This window comes from Telmatherina bonti, assembly GCF_933228915.1.
Source record: "Telmatherina bonti genome assembly, chromosome: 15".
NCBI classification, from domain to species: Eukaryota; Metazoa; Chordata; class Actinopteri; order Atheriniformes; family Telmatherinidae; genus Telmatherina; species Telmatherina bonti.
This window is the reverse complement of record NC_136613.1, coordinates 31,960,335-31,981,461: the sequence shown is the minus strand read 5'-3', so window position 1 is coordinate 31,981,461 and position 21,127 is coordinate 31,960,335. Positions and strand designations below refer to the sequence as shown.

General features: G+C 39.6%; 1 protein-coding gene across 1 annotated transcript in view; it reads right to left on the bottom strand.

The window, feature by feature from the left end:
- The window catches only part of slc4a3 (solute carrier family 4 member 3), an 84,862-nt gene extending 68,659 nt beyond the window's left edge, over positions 1–16,203 (bottom strand). The window contains exon 1 of the mRNA XM_079253761.1: positions 15,937–16,203. The gene's annotated coding sequence lies outside the window, so the exon portion shown is untranslated. The remainder of the gene's footprint in view (positions 1–15,936) is intronic.
- Between the last annotated feature and the right edge of the window lie 4,924 nt (positions 16,204–21,127).

Here is a 21,127-nt window from a genome sequence, read left to right as displayed (position 1 = left end):
TGCCTAGATGTTGACATATGATGTATTTTATTGTTTTACTTACCGATTTGGACTGGTGCGAAGTGTTAGACTGAGAGTCAGAGCCGGATGAAGAGGCATAGAGGAAGGCCGGCGCAGTGCGTCAAAGACGGGCACTCTTTTATGTGTACACCATGACCCCGAAGGTGTTTGATCATGTTTGTAGAACACCCTCCTGTGCACGAAATACTGATTTTACAAGTGTTGCACTAAGCAGACTTATCACTATTTTTATTAAAGTAAAACCACACTTAAGAGTGTTGACGCACATTTTCCATGGTTTCGCAATAACGTAAACACTTCCGGTAGATTCTTCTTTGTTGGTGTTTAGTGGCTACTTCCACTCAGCGGACTGAGAAACGTCCTGGGCATCGAAAGTAGGAATCAAAATGTAAACATTTGAACAATTCCGGGAGAATTGGAAAGTCGGTCCCAATTCCAATTAATACTTAATGCCCAACCCTAATTCTAATCCTTCCTGGGATTGCCCCTCATTTTAAGGTAAGTTTTCAAGCCCAAATGGACCTGAAGGTTTTATGTTTATTCATTTCAACTTGCCAGTTCATGGAAACTGAAAACTTCTTTTTTTTTAGCTAGTAGACATTGGCAAAAATACTACATTCACCACATTTATTTAGCTTTTTGGACATGCCGGCATTTTGTGCATTTAATCACTGCGTAGTACAGTTATGTACAGTTAAATAGGTAAATATTTACACATAAATGTATGTTTACTCTTGGTTCCAGTCACCATTCATGGGCTGTCATCTTAACTAGCTAAACTCGGGGTAGGTGGCTCTGCTCCAACTTTCTGAGTCAGAATTTTCAACTTCAGGGGGCGTTCAAATTACATTTCCGATAACTCTGAAAATCCGACTTCTGAGTACTAATCTAATGTAGCATTAGCTGTAAGAAACTTCTTGCTTAGCAGTGAATGCTTTGCTATAAGCTTTAGCAACAAAAACCACACAGCTCCTTTAGATTCAGCAGACTCCTGTGTCTACACCAGACACACTGTTGCCAACTCCTTTTTTTTTATTTTGAACAGTGATTAGATCATAACTCAAACATGGATATAAAAGGACAAAGCAAACAAAGTTAAGAGGTCACACATGTGACGCAAAAAATAACATTTACAAGGGAACAATCTATATGTTTGAAAAGGAGTAGGAAGAAGTGTACAACTTATTGAATCCTACCCCTTTTTCTGATTGTCAGTGTTACACATCATATAATCACACTAACTACACAGCATAAATCCACATGTAAATACATAATTACAGCTTCAGACATCAGACCATGCATATCAGCATAGTCACCCAAATACAAGATCTCAACTCACACATAATCACCCCAGACTACATTATCCATGATCACACAATCCAAAACATAGCAACAAACAATATTCCATCATATTTGCTACAATTTACAATTATCTGTGCCTAAATACTACCACATAATCCGCCAAGCACATCCAACTTCCGAGTACCACTCCTCAGTAAAGAAAGTAGCTATTGGCTGTTCTCAAAGTCGCTAAATGTTGTCATCGCCTAATTTGCATAATTGCCCATTTGCATGTAATGTAATGGACGTTGTAGGACAGAGGAATAATGTTGTGGGAGAAAGAAAAGGTCAGAACCACCATATGTTAAGTACTGTGAATAAACTCTTTTTCTGTACATGTTTTTTTCTTTTTTATTTTGCCATTGAAATAGGCGATCACTTTGAAAAATAATATTAAACAATATTAGATCCACATTGCATAATTCAACTTTGTCCTTCATTGTTGAATGTTAAGTTTCAAATTTAACCAGAGGATTGTTATGTGGTGTATGGAATTGCAAGCTGCATGCCCAACCTTCCTCCTTTACCTGGGCTTGGGACTAGCAAAACGCCCCAAAAGAGGCACTTTGGTGGAATTACTTTTTTTTCTTTCTTTTTTTTTTTGTAGTTTTATTACTTTTAGTTTTTTATTTTTAGTTTTTTGGGGGTTTTTTTTAACTTTATTTTGCTTTTGGTTGAACTACTATAAGGCTTTGCTTTTTGGATATTTTTTTGACTTGTGTTTTTTTATTTCAGAGTTTAGCATAGAAATCAGCCTTATAATACAGGCAGAATGTCCTCGTATCGTCTCCATTAAACGACTTTAACCAGCATTTAAATTAGGGTTTGATACCCACTCCTTTCTGTACTATCTAGTATGCAGTTTAGACTGAGACGTGATGAGCGAGATAAATGTTTAGCTTGTGTCACACACAGTGGACAAGGTGAGTAAGAGGCTGTGAATCAAATTAAATGTAATTAATTATTTTATCGTAATAGGTAAAAACTTTACAATTCGCATCCCACTCTGTAATCCAGGGCGGGATCAGCGGTGGAGCTGCACCTGTGCTATTCATTTTGACTGTGTACATGGAGTCGGGCAGATGTCCTCTCTGCTCCTCTGACTAGCTGCACCTGCAGCCGGAGCCGAACGTGAGACTGGCCGCCGGGCGCTTTAGGACGGGGAGGGCTTCCCGCTATTTGTTCATGACAGCAACTGCAGAACAAAATGCACTATCAAGTCAGATGCCAAAACACAGGAAAATTCTCCATTTACTTCAGTAAAAGTTGCTAGATATGTTGCTAGTCGCTTTTAACAAAAAAAGTTTGGAAAGTTGTCAGATTTAGCGACAAAGTCGCCAAGTTGGCAACAAGTTGCAACTTCTGCTCCACTCAGCCTCCTGAGCTCGGTTTGAAGCCAGTCAGTTTAACAGCTGTTTCAGCTGTTTCTATTTAAAGACAGTGGAGGCAACATAGCAGTGCAGCATGGTTACTAAACCATCATGTTGCACCCCAAGACCAAAAATACCAAATGAAAAGAAGAATAAAAAAAAAAACAATTTATTTGGAGCTGAATATTCATGTGGGCATTTAGTTCACCTGATAAAGCAACTGCTCATTACATGTAGCCAGGTGTAAAGTATAATTCAGACATCTCCCTGAGCCACTGTCTCATCTACTGCTTAACAATAAAGGACACTAGAGCCCATAAAAGTTAAAAATATAACTACTTATACAAAAAAACACTCATCAATGCAACACAGATAGTACATAGATAACATGTTTTACAGTTTCCATGTGAATATAATATGAAATAATATATTAATAAATGTATTAATGCATCCAAGGAGACACCAGGCCCCAGGCTACATCTAGCTGCCAATCGCTGATTTAAAAGTTCAGACACAGAAACAGTCATTTATCATCAGAGATCACTAGCGCAACTTTTGGAATGGCTGAAATTAAAGATCAGGGCTAAATTTGGGGTAAAAACTTTGAAAACAATGTTGTTGGACCTCTGACACCAATCTCCGACACACAAGTGTATAATATGAGACCCTTAACCCCTCCGCAACAATGCTGCACAATACAACACAAAAGTGCAACATTCTCAGTTCAAATTATTTTCCTTTTTTCCTTTTTGTCATCAAATGCAGGTTAAAGGCTGGACTGTTAACACTCATGGGTCATTTCGATATTCTACCCTTCAAGTCATTAGCAAATAAATCCTCTCTTAAAAGATGCTATAAAACATGACATAAAAATATTTTTTTCCACTTTTTTCTAATAAAAGCATAAAAACAACAAAATCAGAATGTCACATTAAAGTTTGTATTTCTAACAGATAGCCAAATCATTTTTGTAAATGTTATTAAAATAATGTGTTAGGCTCAGAAAAGTACTTATTATTTAAAATGGTAATTATTTAACCACTGTGTCTTAAAATACAGAGTGTGAGTGGGTGATTAAATACAGCTGCCTTAATATCATTAAATTACTGTCAGGGACACAGTGTGTGAAGAGTAACCCATTAATTACAGTCTGTAGCAAATTTAATTAAATATGTGTAAATAACTTTATTATACTACACCTTTAAACAAACTATGATAGTAAAAATATGGAGAAGTTTTAAGAGGGGAAAAAAGGTTTTGCCTGATAAAGATGTTACTTTGGCACGCCATTCAGCTGGTCAGAAATAGTTTGGCCTCAGAACAAATTCAGTTGCCATTCCCTGGGTTAGGGGGTACTTTGCTGAAAACATATTCCGCTGGGGCTAAATTGATGAAAAAATCTGCAACAAACGGCTCAAGAGTCTGTAAATAAGGCTGTTAGACCACTGCAACACCTTTCTAATGCCCCTGGAAGGCAGGGTTGAACATAAAACATTCAACAGGGTAACTGCAGATGACAGATTTTCTTCCTTGCCAAAAATATGAAGTTAAAAAAATATTGAGCCTTTGCAAGAATGTACTATTTATTTGAAATGATATATTAAATAAATAGTACAATATATTATACTATTTATTTGAAACATAAATGTTTGTTTCCATAATTGTTTTTATGGAAAACATGTTTTTATGGTGTTTTATTACACAAAATGTACATTTTCTTAAAACACACAAACTGGGGTAGGTAATCTTGCTCAAAGACATTTTTTTTAACTCTGGCTGAAGTGGTTCCACGTCCTGATAGTAGTATTACTATATACATTTTGTAATCATGAACAATAAGAAATATAGTTAGACCCCTCAGTTTTATTGTAAATCTGTAAAAACTCTGACCAATCCAAACGTTCGGGCCAAACTGAAGTTGTTTCTTTCTTATATCTTGTAAGCTGCATATAAATAGCACGTTACGATGAAAATACATAGTGAAGAAGAAACTCGGAAGGCAAACATGGCTGAGAAAATGCATGAAGGATTTCCCGACCCAGCTCGGTTTATTTGTCTCCTCCCGCTAAAACACCAGAAAAAGAGAAAATCGGTGGAAAAAAGCAGTGAATTAAAAAGTACTCAGAGAGCACACCTCCGCCACGGCCTTTAAACCATTCCTGGATCCAAACGGTGATATAGTTCGCCACCAAAATTAAACCTTATTTTCCTTTTCACATTTCCAACAACTCCTAAAAAATTTAAATAAAATCTGTCCATAATTTTTTGTGTTATCTGGAACACAAACAGATAAACGTCGGTAAAAACATAACCTCCTTGGCAGAGGTAAGAAAAAAGCCTCGAATCACGAAAGGAGCAAAACCAGAGGGGGAGGAGCCAGGACAGGGTGCTACTTTCACGTCTAGCTAGCTCCCCAACATTACCTACCCCAGCTTCAAGTCTAATGGAACTTTGCTTTGCTTTGCATTATGTCAGCCGAGAAAAGTGTTTCTTTCTTTTCAACAAGTCGGGGCACATCTGACTTAGTTTGAAGTTAACTCTGGTGAAGAAAAGCCTGTTTTTAGATGTCTACACAGAAACAACTTGCAGGCATCGTGTAAAAAACTAGCTTGTTATAATTTCAGTGTCTAAAATAGCAGGACCAGTCATCCTGTTGTACGAACATGTTTCACAGCTTTTATTTCATTGCACTTTGAACTCAGGCCAACTCGCAGAAAGGATAATAAAATCAAAGCTAATCAGGTTTTGTGCATTTTTTGTCATTCCTTATTTATTTTCTGTGAAGGGAAATTTTATTTTCAAATCAAGTCACCCAGCCTTATGGTTTATTTACTGGCAAAGAAACCTGAATGTTTGCAAGCTCCTTACAGTGCGGCAACTGTCACATACACCGACATGCATGCACAGCAAAGTTATGGTATCAAAACACTTACAATTTAACTTACAGAAGAACCCATCTTTGAATGAATAAACTCATTATATTTGCTTTCAGTTGTTTCTTTTAATGTTTCATGTGAAGCACTTTTAGCTGTCTTGCACATGAAAGACGCCATATAAAAAGGCCTGCCCTGGTTTGCTGTGTGTGCCTACTGTAGATTGTAGAAAAAAGCTTTCATTTTTGAAAGTGCTAAATTAAATTCCAAAAATATCATAAAGTGTTGCATTGACAGACTGAACCTTCACTCACTCCTGTAGGGCTCCTCCATCAGCCCCATCACTGCAACAGCAATATCAAATATCCCACCCTCATTCATACTAAGAGAGTAATCAGATCGCTGTGAATGGCTCTCCGGTTGAATGTGTGCAGGAAACATTGACGAATGAATGAAAGGCTGACGGTGTTGCAGCAGGAGAAAAATGAACACAAACAACAGTAATAAGATTTATTACTTGTCAACCAGCAGAGTTTTTCCGTAGCTGTTATTTTTTCTTCTTGAAACCAGTTTTACAGCTTGCAGACAACTTTGTCTTGAGGTCCCATAATGGTGTCGTCTACTGACCAAAATCCAAAGCCTTCTCAAATTTTAGATCACATGAAGGTCAGATCGCATTCCCTTAGCCTGGACTGGATAGGAAACACTCAACATCAGCATGTGATTTGTCTTTATGATTCCTTTCTCATTTGTTCTCCACATGCTCTGGTTGCCACCAACTGGGAACAATCCAGTGCTCATCAAAGAGACTAAACAACGGTTGAAATCACAAAGAGGAATTAACAAGTTAAAATTCATGGTTACTCTGATTCAGCATTCAGCATTTGTTTGAATGACATTCATAGAAATGTTTATTGTTTCCCATTTTTACAATGTGTTCCACCTTTTTGTTAAAGTGCAAGAAAAATGCCATAGTTTTTGCCAATTGTTCTTTCAAAATCATCTTGTGCAGAAAAATCCTTTTTTTAGCCTGTCAGATTGTGTTATCTTTGGATCCATAGTAGTGGGAACCACAAAAAACTGAGAATATGTAAATTTCAACACACTGCCGATTACGAATGGCCTTAAAATCAAATTCAATGTTGTATCTTTGCTTCAAGTTTTCATTTATGTGTCAAATCAACACTGGTTCATGTTTTGAGGCAGGGGCTGCTTTAGGCTAATTTATGCTCTGTCTGCGTACATATATGATGTAGCCGTTTGAAACAATGTGAAATATCACTGCCCATATACTCCCATGTGTCCTCAATGCCGACAAAGTTTTTAGCCAATTACTCCGTTACAGCGCAGTGCAGAGTTCACCTCGGGCTCCTGACGTCAGATTCAGACAACAGCAAACATGGCAACGGTGGAGGAGATCATGAAAAAGTACATAGTGCAAAAGAAGCATAAAATGAGGCAGTAGACAATGCTGCTTTAAGAAGAAGAAATAAAAAACTTTTCTTTTTTTATTCCTTTACTGGCACCACATCAGCTATGTTGCACAATAGTGCAAAAGGAAGAGCTTTACCCTCATAAAGGCCTTAAACATCCATCTCCAGTGTTATCTGGAAACTTCTCAACTTTTAATCACTGATATATTTAATACACTAGGATTTGTTTTAATATAAGTTTTCACTTGTAGCTAAATACCCACCTGAGAAACAGCCTGCCGTTGTCCTAAACACCTTTATACAACTACTCCGAATATTTCGTCTGGATTATTCTCACGGCAAGATTAGAAATCAATGTGAATGTTCACATCAGTGACAAAATTCTGTGCGGACGTTATCAAGTCCGTCTTGAAGTGGCCATGGTTCAACTTCAGCTCCTGAATTAATTGAAACTCCCCAAGTTTTTTTTTTTAAATTTCCATAATTTATTGGCAAATTTGCATCACTTGGTGTGGATAGACAGAAACGTTGATAATTCACCTCCAAATTATTCAGTTTCATGTTGTTTTTTCGCATCAGTCCCGGTGTGTAAAGGCCTTACCGCGGAGTTTCAGAGCTTTACTTGTAAAAGAAAACAAATGAAACACTTCTGTCAGCTAGCAAATGTTGCCACTAAGGCGGTAAATTTATGATGTATGTCATTATTATCTACACACTTTTATTATGTGACCATGCCTTATGGGATAAATATATTTAGTTACCCAATCTCAAATAGATTTTCTCTTTTTTCCTCAGTTTATACTGAGTCGCCACCGGAGTATGTTGGGACACAGCTTCTTCTCATGAACAAGTTGATTAGTGACCCAGCAGTAAGCGTCTGCTCTCCAAGCACACACACTCAGATCAGGTCATAATGTGATCACTGGTGGGATGAAGGACTGCTTTCTCCTTTTTCTTGCAGGGCTGCTGACGTCAACTGAGAGGCTGTTTGGTTCAATTTAGCCATTTTTATCTATTTGGTTTTTTCTTAAAAAGCCCTTAGCAACATTTATTTGGCAACCTTTTGGAAAGGCATTTGACAGAGTTTCCATTCAGCCATCCTTCTTCCCTCCCTCATCAATCCATATCTCCCCTTAACATGTATTCATCCTCTCTTTTACTAATAGTTTCACTTCTAATAACCACAGCCAAACAGGTCACATTTTTGCCCGGTTTTATATCTGTTTGTTAGCAACTTGAGGCAAAAACTACTGGGTGAATTTTGTTTTTCTTTTATTCTGAGTCTTTGTCAATCTCCGAGTCTAATAAATTTGGGTATCGAAAAGCAATTGTGGACACAGAAATTTTTATAGGTGGAAATCATAGACCGCATATAAGATATGGACGGAACCTCCGTGACGTCACCCGTAGGTTTCTGAAGAGCTGAACCAAAGCTCATTGGGCGGTTCCTACCATCACCATCTTGGCGTTGTGTGTTGTCTCTCCCGGAAAATACAAATATGAGCAGAAAGGTGGAGCTGAGAGAGGGGCCGTCAGCGTGAGGGTGGACAACTGACATCTAGCGAACCCCGACCTGTTTTGTAGGTAAGAGCTAACCGAAATAACCCGGAGCTAACAAGAGCTAACAAGAGCTAACCAGCTAACGGAGGTAAGCAGGCTAAAACTAAGTCACATTGTTAACCAGCTGAAAACTGCTGATGTTTTACATTCCTGAAGTGGGATATCGGATACCTGTCAGTCAAAAGTACACGCCCCTCAATATGCAGAATTTCAAGATGAAATTACTTCTAAGTGGAGAGATCTAAAAAGATTCACTGCCCCCACAGTTGTCATGAAGGTAAACCTGGCCTATAAAACCTTAAATAGATTTTTTTTTTTTTTGTTACCAGGCTGTAAACATGTTTATTTCTGCTGTGAAGTTGGCCTTTTTAAAATGGGAGTCTATGAGGATGCGCTCTGTTTTGGAGCCCTAGTGAATAAAGGGGGAACTGCAGTTTTTGGTACCTCAGCAAAGGATTGGAGGTCTATACTCTCTACGTACTTTTCTATTGTTACTTAAAAGCTGTTACAGGTTTATGTTTACTGTGTTGCTTCACCCTTCCTTTTAACATTCAATAAGCATTTGGGAACTGAAACGCAAACTGTTGAAGCTTTGTAGATGGAATGCTTTTTTCTTACTTCATGTACAAATTTAGTTGCTCAACAGTTCAGGGTCTCCATTGTGGTATTTTGCTTTTCATATATGCAGCACATTTTCAATGTGAGACAGGTCTGGACTGCAGGCAGGCTAGTCTGGTACCTGCACTTTTTTTTTTACAGCAAAACCGTGCTGGTGGAACACCTGCAGAATGTGGCTTAGCTGTGTCTTGCTGAAATAATCAGGGATGTCCGTGAAAAGACGCGTGGATGCAGCATATATTACCTTTTATCATTAATGGTGTCTTTACAGATGTGCAAGTTACCTTTGGTCACTAACAGAAGAAGGAAGCAGTTCTGGGTGTTGTTGAAAACCGTCCTTAAACTGCTGGACTATTTTCTCACACAGTTGTTCACAAAGTGCTGAACCTCGCCCCATCCTTGCTTGTGAACAATTGAGACAATTTATAATTTCATGGAAAATACGAGCTCATTTAGAATCTCATAGAAGAAACGTGTCCGTTAAAAAGTTGGAACTGGAGCAACAAAGGCTGGAAAAGTAATGTTTCTCTGATCAAAAGGAACTGGAGAAGCTAAGCTGAAATGGCCCAGTTTGGAAAACATCACTAAAACTGCTCGCCTAACATCTTTCAGTTTCTGCATCTGCACAGTTACTCATCAGATCCCATACCATACCACACCATATTTATTTATAAAGCACTTTAAAAACAACAAACAGCTGACCAAAGTGCTGTACAGAAACCTCTGGATTTACAGTGTGTCTTAGGGACAGTTAAAAGCAACAGGTCTGCTGATCTAAGAGGTGTGTGGTGTGTAGCGATGAGGAAGGTCAGCCACACAAGGAGGGGCGAGGCCGTTAAGACACTTAAAAACAAATAAGAGAATCTTAAAATTGAGCCTAAACTGAACAGGAAGCCGGTGAAGGGACGCTAAAACCGGAGATATGTGCTCCTGTTTTCTTATGCCAGTTAAAAATCTGGCAGCAGCATTCTGTACCAGCTGCAGGCCAGAAAGCGCGTTTTGACTGATTCCAACGAAAACTGAGCTACAGTGATCCAGTCTTGAGGTAATAAAAGCATGGATCACTGCCTCCAGATGGCATCTGGATAAAAGGGGCTTAAGTCTAGACAGTCGTTACTTTTACAAACTCCTGGATGAATTAGCTTCCTACGTCTGATTTAAAGTTTTTATCTACTTAAAGTTATGTGGTTTTCCTTTAGGAAGAAATAACCAGTTGAATTTTCTGCTGTTTTTTGGCTAACTTTGTATAAACAGTAACTGTGACGATGTACTTTACTGTGATTAGAAATGCACGTCAACAGAAAGCTCATTGGGTTTTGAAATCAAGCTGACTGGACTGAGGATCTAAAATACTTAAATCAAAAAGAATTGGGAAAAGTTTCAGGCAGTAAAGACACCACCTGTTTGATTTGCTGTCCTGATTCTGCAGCACACACACACACACAGACTCCTCCAACCGGGTTGTTGTTGTAATTCTTATAATCTGGGAATCGTTGCAACACAGAGACACACTGAACATTAGCCTTGGCATCGTTGCAGTGACATCTTGCAGAGTTTCACAGTACGCTCTGACAAACATGGACAGGTTTTCCCACACATCGTAGAAGGAAAGTGTAAGATCGTGACTTAAAGTAAACCACAGCTTACTTGTGAAATCAAATGGATGGCCTGCTGCTCTACCAGTTGTTCTCAGCCCAGACTGCAGCCTTACATTGCTCTTTCTGCACTGAACTGATCAGAAAATCCCAAATACAGACAGCAGTCGATATTCATAGTTTTCTTCCAATAACAAGCACTCCAGGCTACATCGAGCCACTCCACAAACTGCAATGTTCTGCTCCTTCATGTATAGAACTATATTTAGAAACAAGCGAGACTGAGGGACACGGCAGCTTGTAGCTTTACAAGGCCCCAAACTTCAAAACGAGTCATAATGGAAGTGAAGAATGCATCAATCTGCTGAGCTTCAGGAGCAAAGCAAAGCTGGGAAAACAGTATATGACCTGCAGATTCAAACAGTTAACCCTGGTTAAGTCAGAAACTACTTTCTATGTCTGACTTTGAGGTGTTGCTTTATTCCTGTTTCCACACCAAACATTCATCCTGCAGAATTTAGTTAGAAGTGCACAGAGCAGAGATGGTCTCTTTCAGGTAAAACACACAAGAAATGACAGAATTATTCAACCACTCTTCAAATAAAGCCAAGACCCAAGTCAGTGTTTGGCGTTAGCTGCTAGCAGTGTCATGCACAGATACTGTTGCTTTTCCACCTAGTCTGCAGTTTTCAGAAACATTTGGGAGCACGTTTATGAGGCTTTCAGCTGCTTTTCTCTGTGGAACAGTTCTGTGTTTTCTAGTTGAGTACATAACTTGTACTAAACAACTGCTGCTGTCAAACACAACACTTGCTGGATGCTTAGCTCATCGTCTGTCAGACGGTCTCTTCAGTCATGGACTGATGGCGTTTCATGGTGGGACAGTAAACCCATCGAACTTTATTTATATTAATAATAATAGATTTATTTATAATCATAGACTATAATATAGATGGAGGGAGCCTCTGTGACGTCACCCGTGGGTTTCTGAAGAGCTCATCAGGCGGTTCCTACCATCATGCATGTCGTCTCTCCCGGAAAACACAAAATGGGCAAAGAGGTAGCGCTGAGAGGGGGGCTGTGAGCATCATGGTGGATGATTGACATCTAGTGAACTCATGTTAACTGGCTATAAACCGAAGTTGTTCTTCACTCTGCCTTCTAGCAGCGGGACATCTGATACCTGTCAATCAAATAGACATCCACCTAAATATGTCAAATTTTTAGATGAAATTGATTATGAATACAAAAAAATAGTTTTCTCCCCCCACAGTTGTCATGAAGGTAAACCTGACCTATTAAACCAAAAATGGATTTTTGAACCAGGCTGTAAACATGTTTATTTCTGCTGTGAAGTTGGTCTCTTTAACAGGGAAGTCTATGAGGATGCGGTCTGTTTGGGAGCCCCTAGTGGATGAATGTGGAACTGCAGTTTTATGCACTTCAGCATAGGATTCTCTTTTAATCAGCAGAGTTTGCTGCTTGGTTAAACTACATAAAATGTCACTTCAACTTCTGGTCTGTTCAGTCTAGGTCAAGTACATTTTCTTTTTTTTTTGCTGTTTTACACAGAAATGCAATGAAATGGATGTTTCCAGACATTAATATACCCTGAGCTTACAATATTAAGTTTTGTGTCTATTATTTGTTTTAATCATCCAAAAAAATGAAATTAAAAATTGTTGCTTTTTGTAACAAATATTGTTTTGCTATTTAAACTAAATTAATCAAGTTTCATTAATTACAAAGTCTGGATCCAATTATATAAAGTTATTTAATGGAGCCACTACACCATTTATATATTGGATTATACCAACATCTCAGGAAGGAAGGTACGTGAATGCAGCATCAGTCGGCAGCAAAAACAAGCAGATTAAAAATAAAATTAGCATTTATTTGTTTATTCCTTCTACACCTGCAGCTCTTCTTCTCAGGCTCTGTTTACATCAACATCAGCAACTAACACTTTACAACAACCATGGAAGTGTTATACTTAGACCTGGGCTCAAGTAGACACTTTCTGGCTGATATGAAGTAATTCAATCACTTCTGCACTTGGTCTGTAACATAACTCCATCCTGAGAGAAGCAGCTGCTCATTTCACCCAACAAGTACAGTAAATTAAACCTAGAATGACCACAACACACATAAAAGTAGGTCTGTATCAAGCATATTGCGTCCACTCTAAAATAAACTCAACACTTTCTATAAATGATCTAAAGTACTGCAGGTCAAATCACAACAGAAAAAAAGTTTGCATTTTTAAGAATTTAATTAAATTCTTTTAAATGCAAGAAATTTAACTTTGCATGCTATTGCAAGAACCATTTAACCCACTAGGACTGGTTCTGTTTTACATGTAAATCTAACTCTTATGTCTTAAATATGTACTTAATATATATCTATATACATACACTTTGGACAGGATAGAAATAAGTGGTTGGTTCTGCTGTCAGTTCTTTGTCCAACACTTAGTCCTATGGATCAGTGTCTGCGAGGGGGAATATGGGAGTATATTTATGGAAGGGACAGAGGTTGTCAATCAGTCTGACAGCTGTTGGGAAAGAGCTTTTCATCTTCGTGCAACTGATGCTTCTGTATCTTCCCCTACATGGGCGAGATGAGGTGGGAGGGGTGAAGTGGCTCTGAGGGTGCAGCGCTGCTCAAACAGCTCCATCAGCGAGGGGGAGTGGGGCCCCTACAATCCTGCTGGCCGGCTTCACAACTCCCCACAGCTGTTTTTCTCCCAACCAGGAGGTGAAGGCAAAGGTTAAAGAACTTTCTGCCTCTATAGAAAGTGGTGCGGTGGGTGGACAGAAGTCCAGTTTTAGTTTAGGAAGGAAGTGGAGGTGCTGCTGTGTTGGTGGTTGGGGAGAGGTGGTCATCAATGTGAATGCCTAGGTACCTCACACTGCTGCCCGGTCATTGTACAGAGGTGGGGGTGGTTGTTTGGACCTCCTGTAGTTTATCACAACCTCCTTCATCTTGTCCACTCTGAGGAACAAGTTGTGAGTCTTGTATCATGTTGTCAGATTTTGCACCTCAGCCCTGTCTCCAGCCACGTTGTTGTCCAGGATGAAGACCACTACAGTCAGGTTGTCTGCGAATTTGATGATATGGTTTGTTCCACATTATGCAGGGCAGGGATGGGCCAGCAGGCTGAGGAGCAGGGGGCGAACCAGGGTGTGTTTAAGGATGCATTCACATCAGGATAGTCCACTAGACTTAGTCTGATTGGGGCAACATTATTCTGCGCCGAGATATCATTCATGCTGCATTGGACCTTTCAAAAAATGTGTTTCAGTCTCCACCAGAGACAAGAAAATATGGAACTGCATAATTTTCTGGTGGTCTTGTTGACCAGATTTCTATCGAAACTTTTACCGAATTCTCCCACATCTAACTGTGAGCTATTTCTTCCATCCAGAGTTGCCTATCGCCCCACACACGTGTGTGTTTGTCCATGATGCCATGCGCTGAACCACAATGCACTTTATTATGTGGTCCGCTTTCTATATTTGGTCCAGCGGACCCAGTCTCCTTCTTTGATCGGAATCACATTTTGTTTGCACATCTACATTACCCCAAATGAAGCGGACTCTCCAAACTAACGGACTAGGATTCATATTAAAAACGCTGTCGTGAATTTTCCCCTGAACAAAAAGCAAACAAGGCCCCGTTCCTCTGAAATCACGCAACTGCCTTGTTGAATGATTTCTGAATGAGTTGCAGAAGTGTTCTGCAGGACCTGAGGCGGAGTCTAGGTGGAAAGACTGACTGACAGCTGTGCCTCTAAAGGGGAGCCACCAGCAAAGCAAAGGACCCCACTGCAAGCTGACATGATATCTCCCAAACATTAATACAGAGGCTACAAGCAAACTTTATTATAGTAGTTTATCTATATAGTATTCTCATTATATGTACCCTTTTTTTGTGTGTATCTGATCCATGATGGCACCGAGACAAGGTGCCATCAGGATTAAATTACTTTAAACGGGCGAGTTAGAAAGAATTTCACTCCCCCCACAATTGTCACGAAGGTAAACCTGACCTATTAAACCAAAAATGGATTTTTGAACCAGGCTGTAAACATGTTTATTTCTGCTGGGAAGTTGGTCTTTTTAACATAGGAGTCTATGTGGATTTGCTCTGTTTTGCAGCCCCTAGTGGATGAAGGGGGAACTGCAGTTTTATGCACTTCCGCATAGGCTTCACTTTTAACCGCCGGAGGTTGCCACTTGGTTCAAATGTGCTTCATATAGAAAAACAGCTGCATATAGGAATAGAAATGCAAGTCGGAAATGCTGCATGTATAGCAGAGCGCTGCAAATCCTAAAACGTAATGCAAAACAAAAACAAAAAACGCCCTGCAAATAAAGAAACGAACTGTGAATACAGAAAAGCGCTGCATAAACAAAAACCAATGTTTAATATAAAAGCTGGGACAAATAAGTTGAACAGTTTCAAATCTTCATTATCTTAAGTCATCTCATGTGCTTGTAGTAAAAACCCCGCCAGTCACAGTTACTGGGATAGTATTCATACCCCCACTCCACTCTGGAAGTCCTCATATATAAAAACAGAAACTAAAAGGTGTCAAGTTTCTTCATTGTGTCTGCTCTCCTGAACACCAGCAGCACAAGCAGCCGCTCCTCTGGTCCCTCAGTTTTCTGAATCCTTTTAGACGCCATAGTTCCCCCCTCCTCCTCCTCCTCCTCCTCCTCCTCCTCTCCAGCTGCTGAGTCATTATTCCTGCTCTAGTGACCTTACTCCAGCCTCTGCTTGAACTCATGCTCGTTAATCTAACATATGATCCATGCAGTGCACGCACTTTGTGCAGCGCAGAAGGACAGTTGCCAGCCAGCAAGCCTCCACCTGGCTCCACCTGCAGTGGAGGAGCATCATCAGCCCTCATTCCTGCAGGAATCACTCTCTCATCCACCTCCCGCTCAGCAGACACCCTCTACATCTGGACCATTACACACACACACATACGTGTCTTTGTCGAGCAACAAGGCAGCGACTCAGCTCTCTGTCTCGCGCATGCCTGCCTGATCCTACAACCCGGAGGTTGTCCTTCTTTCCCTGCGAGCTTGGCGGTGATGCGGCGCTTTCTGCGACCTACCTGCGCTTTGACAGAGCAGCCCAGCAGCAGCAGAACGGCGAGAAGCGGGAGATGCTGCGGCTACACACGGCGACAGCAGAGCTGATCCATCCTGTCAGCTGAAGGAGAGACGACGCGCGCGCGCCGCACGCTGGAGGAGGCTCCGCGCGACCACGTGACGGTGGAGGACAACCTGCCCGTCTCAAGTCCCGGTTCACCGGCTGTTTACACTGTTAGTGTCTGGAAACATTATCAGCTACACCAGGCTGTCAGACTCATTTATACAGAGGCTTAAACTTAAAATGGAAAACTTGTTCGGTATTTATTAAAAATAATTCCATAAATAACATATATGTGTGTTTAATTCTGTGTTTGTTTTATATTTCTTTCATGTGGTTTTAACTATGTATTGCTGCTATCGTTTCGTTTCCATTTTATTCTTTTTACAAATTAAAATACAGTAACACACCGATAAATGCATTGTAAAATAGAAGCTTTCTTGGCCAGGTCTTATCCTTGTAAAAGAGATTTCTGATCTCAGTGGGACTTCCTGGTTAAATAAACGGAAATGAATAAGGACGAACCTCATTTGTTGGAAAATCACACGTGAAATCAGCTCATGTGTTTCTGCTCTCCTGTGGAAATGTTTGTTTCTTCTCTGGGTACATGAGCTCAGAAATGTTTAGCATGCACTTTCACAAACACTTTCTCATTGAAGGGTTGGGCTAATTTTGCCATCTCTGCTGCAGTAGCTTGACGTTGCTATGACGACTGTCAGATGAGAAGGTCCTGATAAACCCACCAAACCACCACCAGAGCATGCTGGGCTTTGTTATACTGGCAGTACATGTGCTGTATGATACCGGTGGGCCAGCTCTAGTAGTCATTTAGTTTTGCCTCCTGGATCAAAGATAAGACTGCGGGCTAAAGTTGGTCCGCGAGCCGGAGTTGGACACCTATGATCTACACACTGTCTGATCACATCACTGCTAAATATTATGGTCTTTTCAGCAGATATTTTTATTCATTTTTATACAAATGCGAAAAGCACAATGTACTTCTTTATTGGTGTCATTCAGCAAGGTGATGGAAACCTTCCTCAGAGACAATGACATGGTGCATCATCCTGCTGAAGTTTCCATCAGAAGATGCTACACTGTGGAATACACAGGTAGGCTGTGCTGCTTAAACTAATGGGTTAGAAATCTGTCCACATCTTTAGTGTTGGTGGGTCACATTCAACCCTTAATTTATCTAAACCTAATATACTAAAAAACAATATTGTTTATCACCTTATAGTTAATTATATTATTATTTATTATATAATTTATTAGTTTTATTATGTTGATCTGGTTTCACTTTTCATCCATTCATTCAGTCTCCATGTCTGGTTCTAACTGATTAAAGAAATAAAGAAACAAAACAAAACTAGAAGGTGTTGGATCTATTGCCAGGTGGGCTTGTACTTGTTCTGAACCATTCAGAGCTTTATAGACCAGAAACTAAACTTTAAATACTATCCTGTGATGGACAAGCAGCCAGTGGAAAGACCTCAGAACTGGTCTGATGTGGTTCAATTAAGTGAAAACTCGAGATATGTTCCTTTGTCGTTCACAGCTTGCAGTAATAATATTTTTTTAGTATTAAAATATTTTGCCCATACTGTTTTTTTTTTTTGTTATTGTTTTTTTTTTTAGTATGTGACTGTATAGATTGCATATGATATTTTTAATCACATGCTATATATGTGTTTCTAGACATTTTCTTTGGACAATGTGTATTAAAAATAACCATTAAAGCATTTTCTACTGTTTTGAACTGAAATACCATTAAATGTTTTTCTAGAGACAATACCAAAGATTGTGTTTAAAATATTAATTTTGTGTCTGTTATTTGATTCAGTTGTCACTAAAATCCATTTTAACTAGAAAAGCCCCCAGAGCCCCCAAGCAGCTCATTTCCTCCCATATAGTGATTTTCAGCCTTTTCTGGTCCTGCATCATTCTATTTGATACACTATTAGATTCCTAGATATATTGACAATAAATCCACAGTGTCTCAGCTGTATTGCGATGTGTGTGTTGCATGTTTATGTCTTGCTCTGTTGCAGTGATTAAAATTCCAAAGATCCCATAAACGTATCCTGTTCTGCATGGTATTGTCCAGAATGTTGCTGGGATCCAGATCTGTCTTTGATATCTTGTGAAACCTGTTGGGAAGTTCTCCTGGGTTTTTTGGCCAAACACCCTGACCGTTTAATGTGGAGTTACATGTAGATTTACTGAAAGATATACTATCTTGCAATGACAAAGAAACTTCAAAAATAATCCTGGATCCAGATGGTGATCTGGATCACTCCCACAACATGAATGGTATCTAAGTCAGACCAAGACCCGTTTTGAGAAAAGTCTTGAAAATCCATCCAGTAATTTTTGCATGAAGTTGCTAACAGACAGATGAACGCTGGCAGAAACCTCCTTGGTGGAGGTAATAACAATAAGCAGTTACACACTTTCAGTTTCTGAGCATTTAGATATCAGGTTAAAATAAAAACTAGGAGGCTATTCTGAAAAGGGGGAGTTTAACTGGTTTAAGTGGTTATGTTAATCTGGATTCCAGCTCCGAGAGTCGAGGTTATTACAGAATCATATGAATAACATGATTTAGAATCTTATGCTGTGAACTCAGCCTGGTTGGGGGGGAAGTTTTGATCTGATTATATTATCTGCAGCGTAATGATCTGTTGTCACCACGACCGTGATCCAATCTGTCAGAACCACTTTAATTAAAATAAATACAAAGGTGGCTCTGTTTTCTCCATATATTTTTATTTTAATGGTAGTCTGTTGCTTTTTGACTGCATGCTTCATTGCTTGAAAAGAGAAGCACTGCGTTATGCAATGTCATCATTAACTGAAAGGCTGTTTATTTTGGTCTGTTTCTTTCTGGATTGTTTACCTTTATTTCCATTTCTAAGTGTTCCACATCCAGGTCCAGCTTTGTGACCTGATGCTGGGCGTGTACTTCCTCCACAATCATCTGATACACAGACGTAGCCCAAACATGTTTAGCATTTGACCAGGTTGGAAGCATTTCAGTATGCAAAAAGAGGATGGGCCCAGCTCTGTTGATGTGCAAAGCTGTGTCTGAACAAACCCCAAAATTTCTGAAACAATGTCTTCTGAACCGACCAGACCAAAGTGGAGATGTTTGGTTGCAATGAACAGCAGCCTGGTGGGAGAGAACCAAACAAAGCATATTAGACCTCTTCAAATTTGACCTTTTTCATCAAACATATACAAACTGATATTATTCCCATTCTCCAAGGTCTAAATAAACTAAATATATAATTTACTTTGATCTTGGATCTTGGCTATGCCTGCCTCATGAGCCATGTTGTTTTATTTTTGACGTTTTTAAAAAACGATGCAAAATTTGGGATATTATGTCCTTGTTTTCATTGTAGCTTCCCAGAGGTTGATGCTTCAGCACTGAAAGTTGTGCCAAATGAAAGCTAATAAAATGTTCTTGCATATGGTTGTAAACACATTAACAACAGTGTAAATTTGAACTAATTTTATTTAGGTGTCAGCAAGAGTAGTGAGCCAGTCACATTTCACTCCAAGAGCATCAAACAAAGTGAGACTCTGGGGCTACCAGGTCTGTAGCTGGAACCTCCTGTCCTTAACAGGAGGTTCATGGATAGCTGTGTCAGCAGATAGCTGCATCAGATGTGATGGTTACACAGTGGCTGGTGGAGAATAGCTTTCATTTGGTACAACTTTCAATGCAATAGCATCAGCCTCTGGGAAGCTACAATGAAAACAAGGACATAATGTCCTGAATTTTGCATTGTTTTTTAAAAACATCTACAATAAAACTACATGGCTCATGAGGCAGGCATATCCAAGGTCCAGGACCAAAATAACTGATATATTTAGTTTGTTTAGACCTTGGAGAATGGGAATAATATCAGTTTGCATATGTTTGATGAAAAAGGTCAAATCTGAAGAGGTCTAAAAGCATATCAACACAAACACCGCATGCTGGTTAGCAACAGTTAGCATGCTAACTAACCTATCACAAACACTGCATGCTGGTTAGCAACAGTTAGCATGCTAACTAACCTATCACAGACACGTCATGCTGGTTAGCAACAGTTAGCATGCTAATTAACCTATCACAGACACTGCATGCTGGTTAGCAACAATTAGCATGCTAACTATCCTATCACAGACAATTCATGCTGGTTAGCAACAGTTAGCATGCTAACTAACCTATCACAAACACTGCATGCTGGTTAGCAACAGTTAGCATGCTAACTAACCTATCACAGACACGTCATGCTGGTTAGCAACAGTTAGCATGCTAACTAACCTATCACAGACACTGCATGCTGGTTAGCAACAATTAGCATGCTAACTATCCTATCACAGACAATTCATGCTGGTTAGCAACAGTTAGCATGCTAACTAACCTATCACAGACACGTCATGCTGGTTAGCAACAGTTAGCATGCTAACTAACCTATCACAGACACTGCATGCTGGTTAGCAACAATTAGCATGCTAACTATCCTATCACAGACAATTCATGCTGGTTAGCAACAGTTATCATGCTAACTAACCGATCAAAAACACTGCATGCTGGTTAGTGATAGGTTAGTTAGCATGCTAAACGACACCACTCCTGTTTAGAAAATCTCCCTGTGTGAGAAATGGTTTTGAAAACCTGCACAATCAGTAACAACGTTATTGCTGATGTCTTTCCTCCTTGGCACTGTGTTAACACCATAGAGTGTATATAAAAAGATGGACATAGCCTCCGTGACATCACTCCGTGCCATCTTGTCAGAGGCATGCATGTCTTCTTGCCCAGAAAATACAAATATGGGCTAAGAGGTGGAGCTGAGAGGGGGGGCTGTGAGCGTCATGGTGGATGATTGACATCGAGCGAACTTCCAGCATTCTATAGCTAAGAGCTAACCGAGCTAACCTGGAGATAGCAGGAGCTAACCAGCTAACGGAGGCTAAAGCTAAGTCATGTTGTTAATTGGCTAAAAACTGCAGTTGTTCTACGTTCTTCTTACTTGAAGCGGGAGATTGGGTTCCTATCAATCAAGAGGACATGCTCCTAAATATGCCGAACTTCTAGATTAAATTACTTTTAAGCGGGCGAGTTAGAAAAAAATTCACTCCCCCCACCGTTGTCA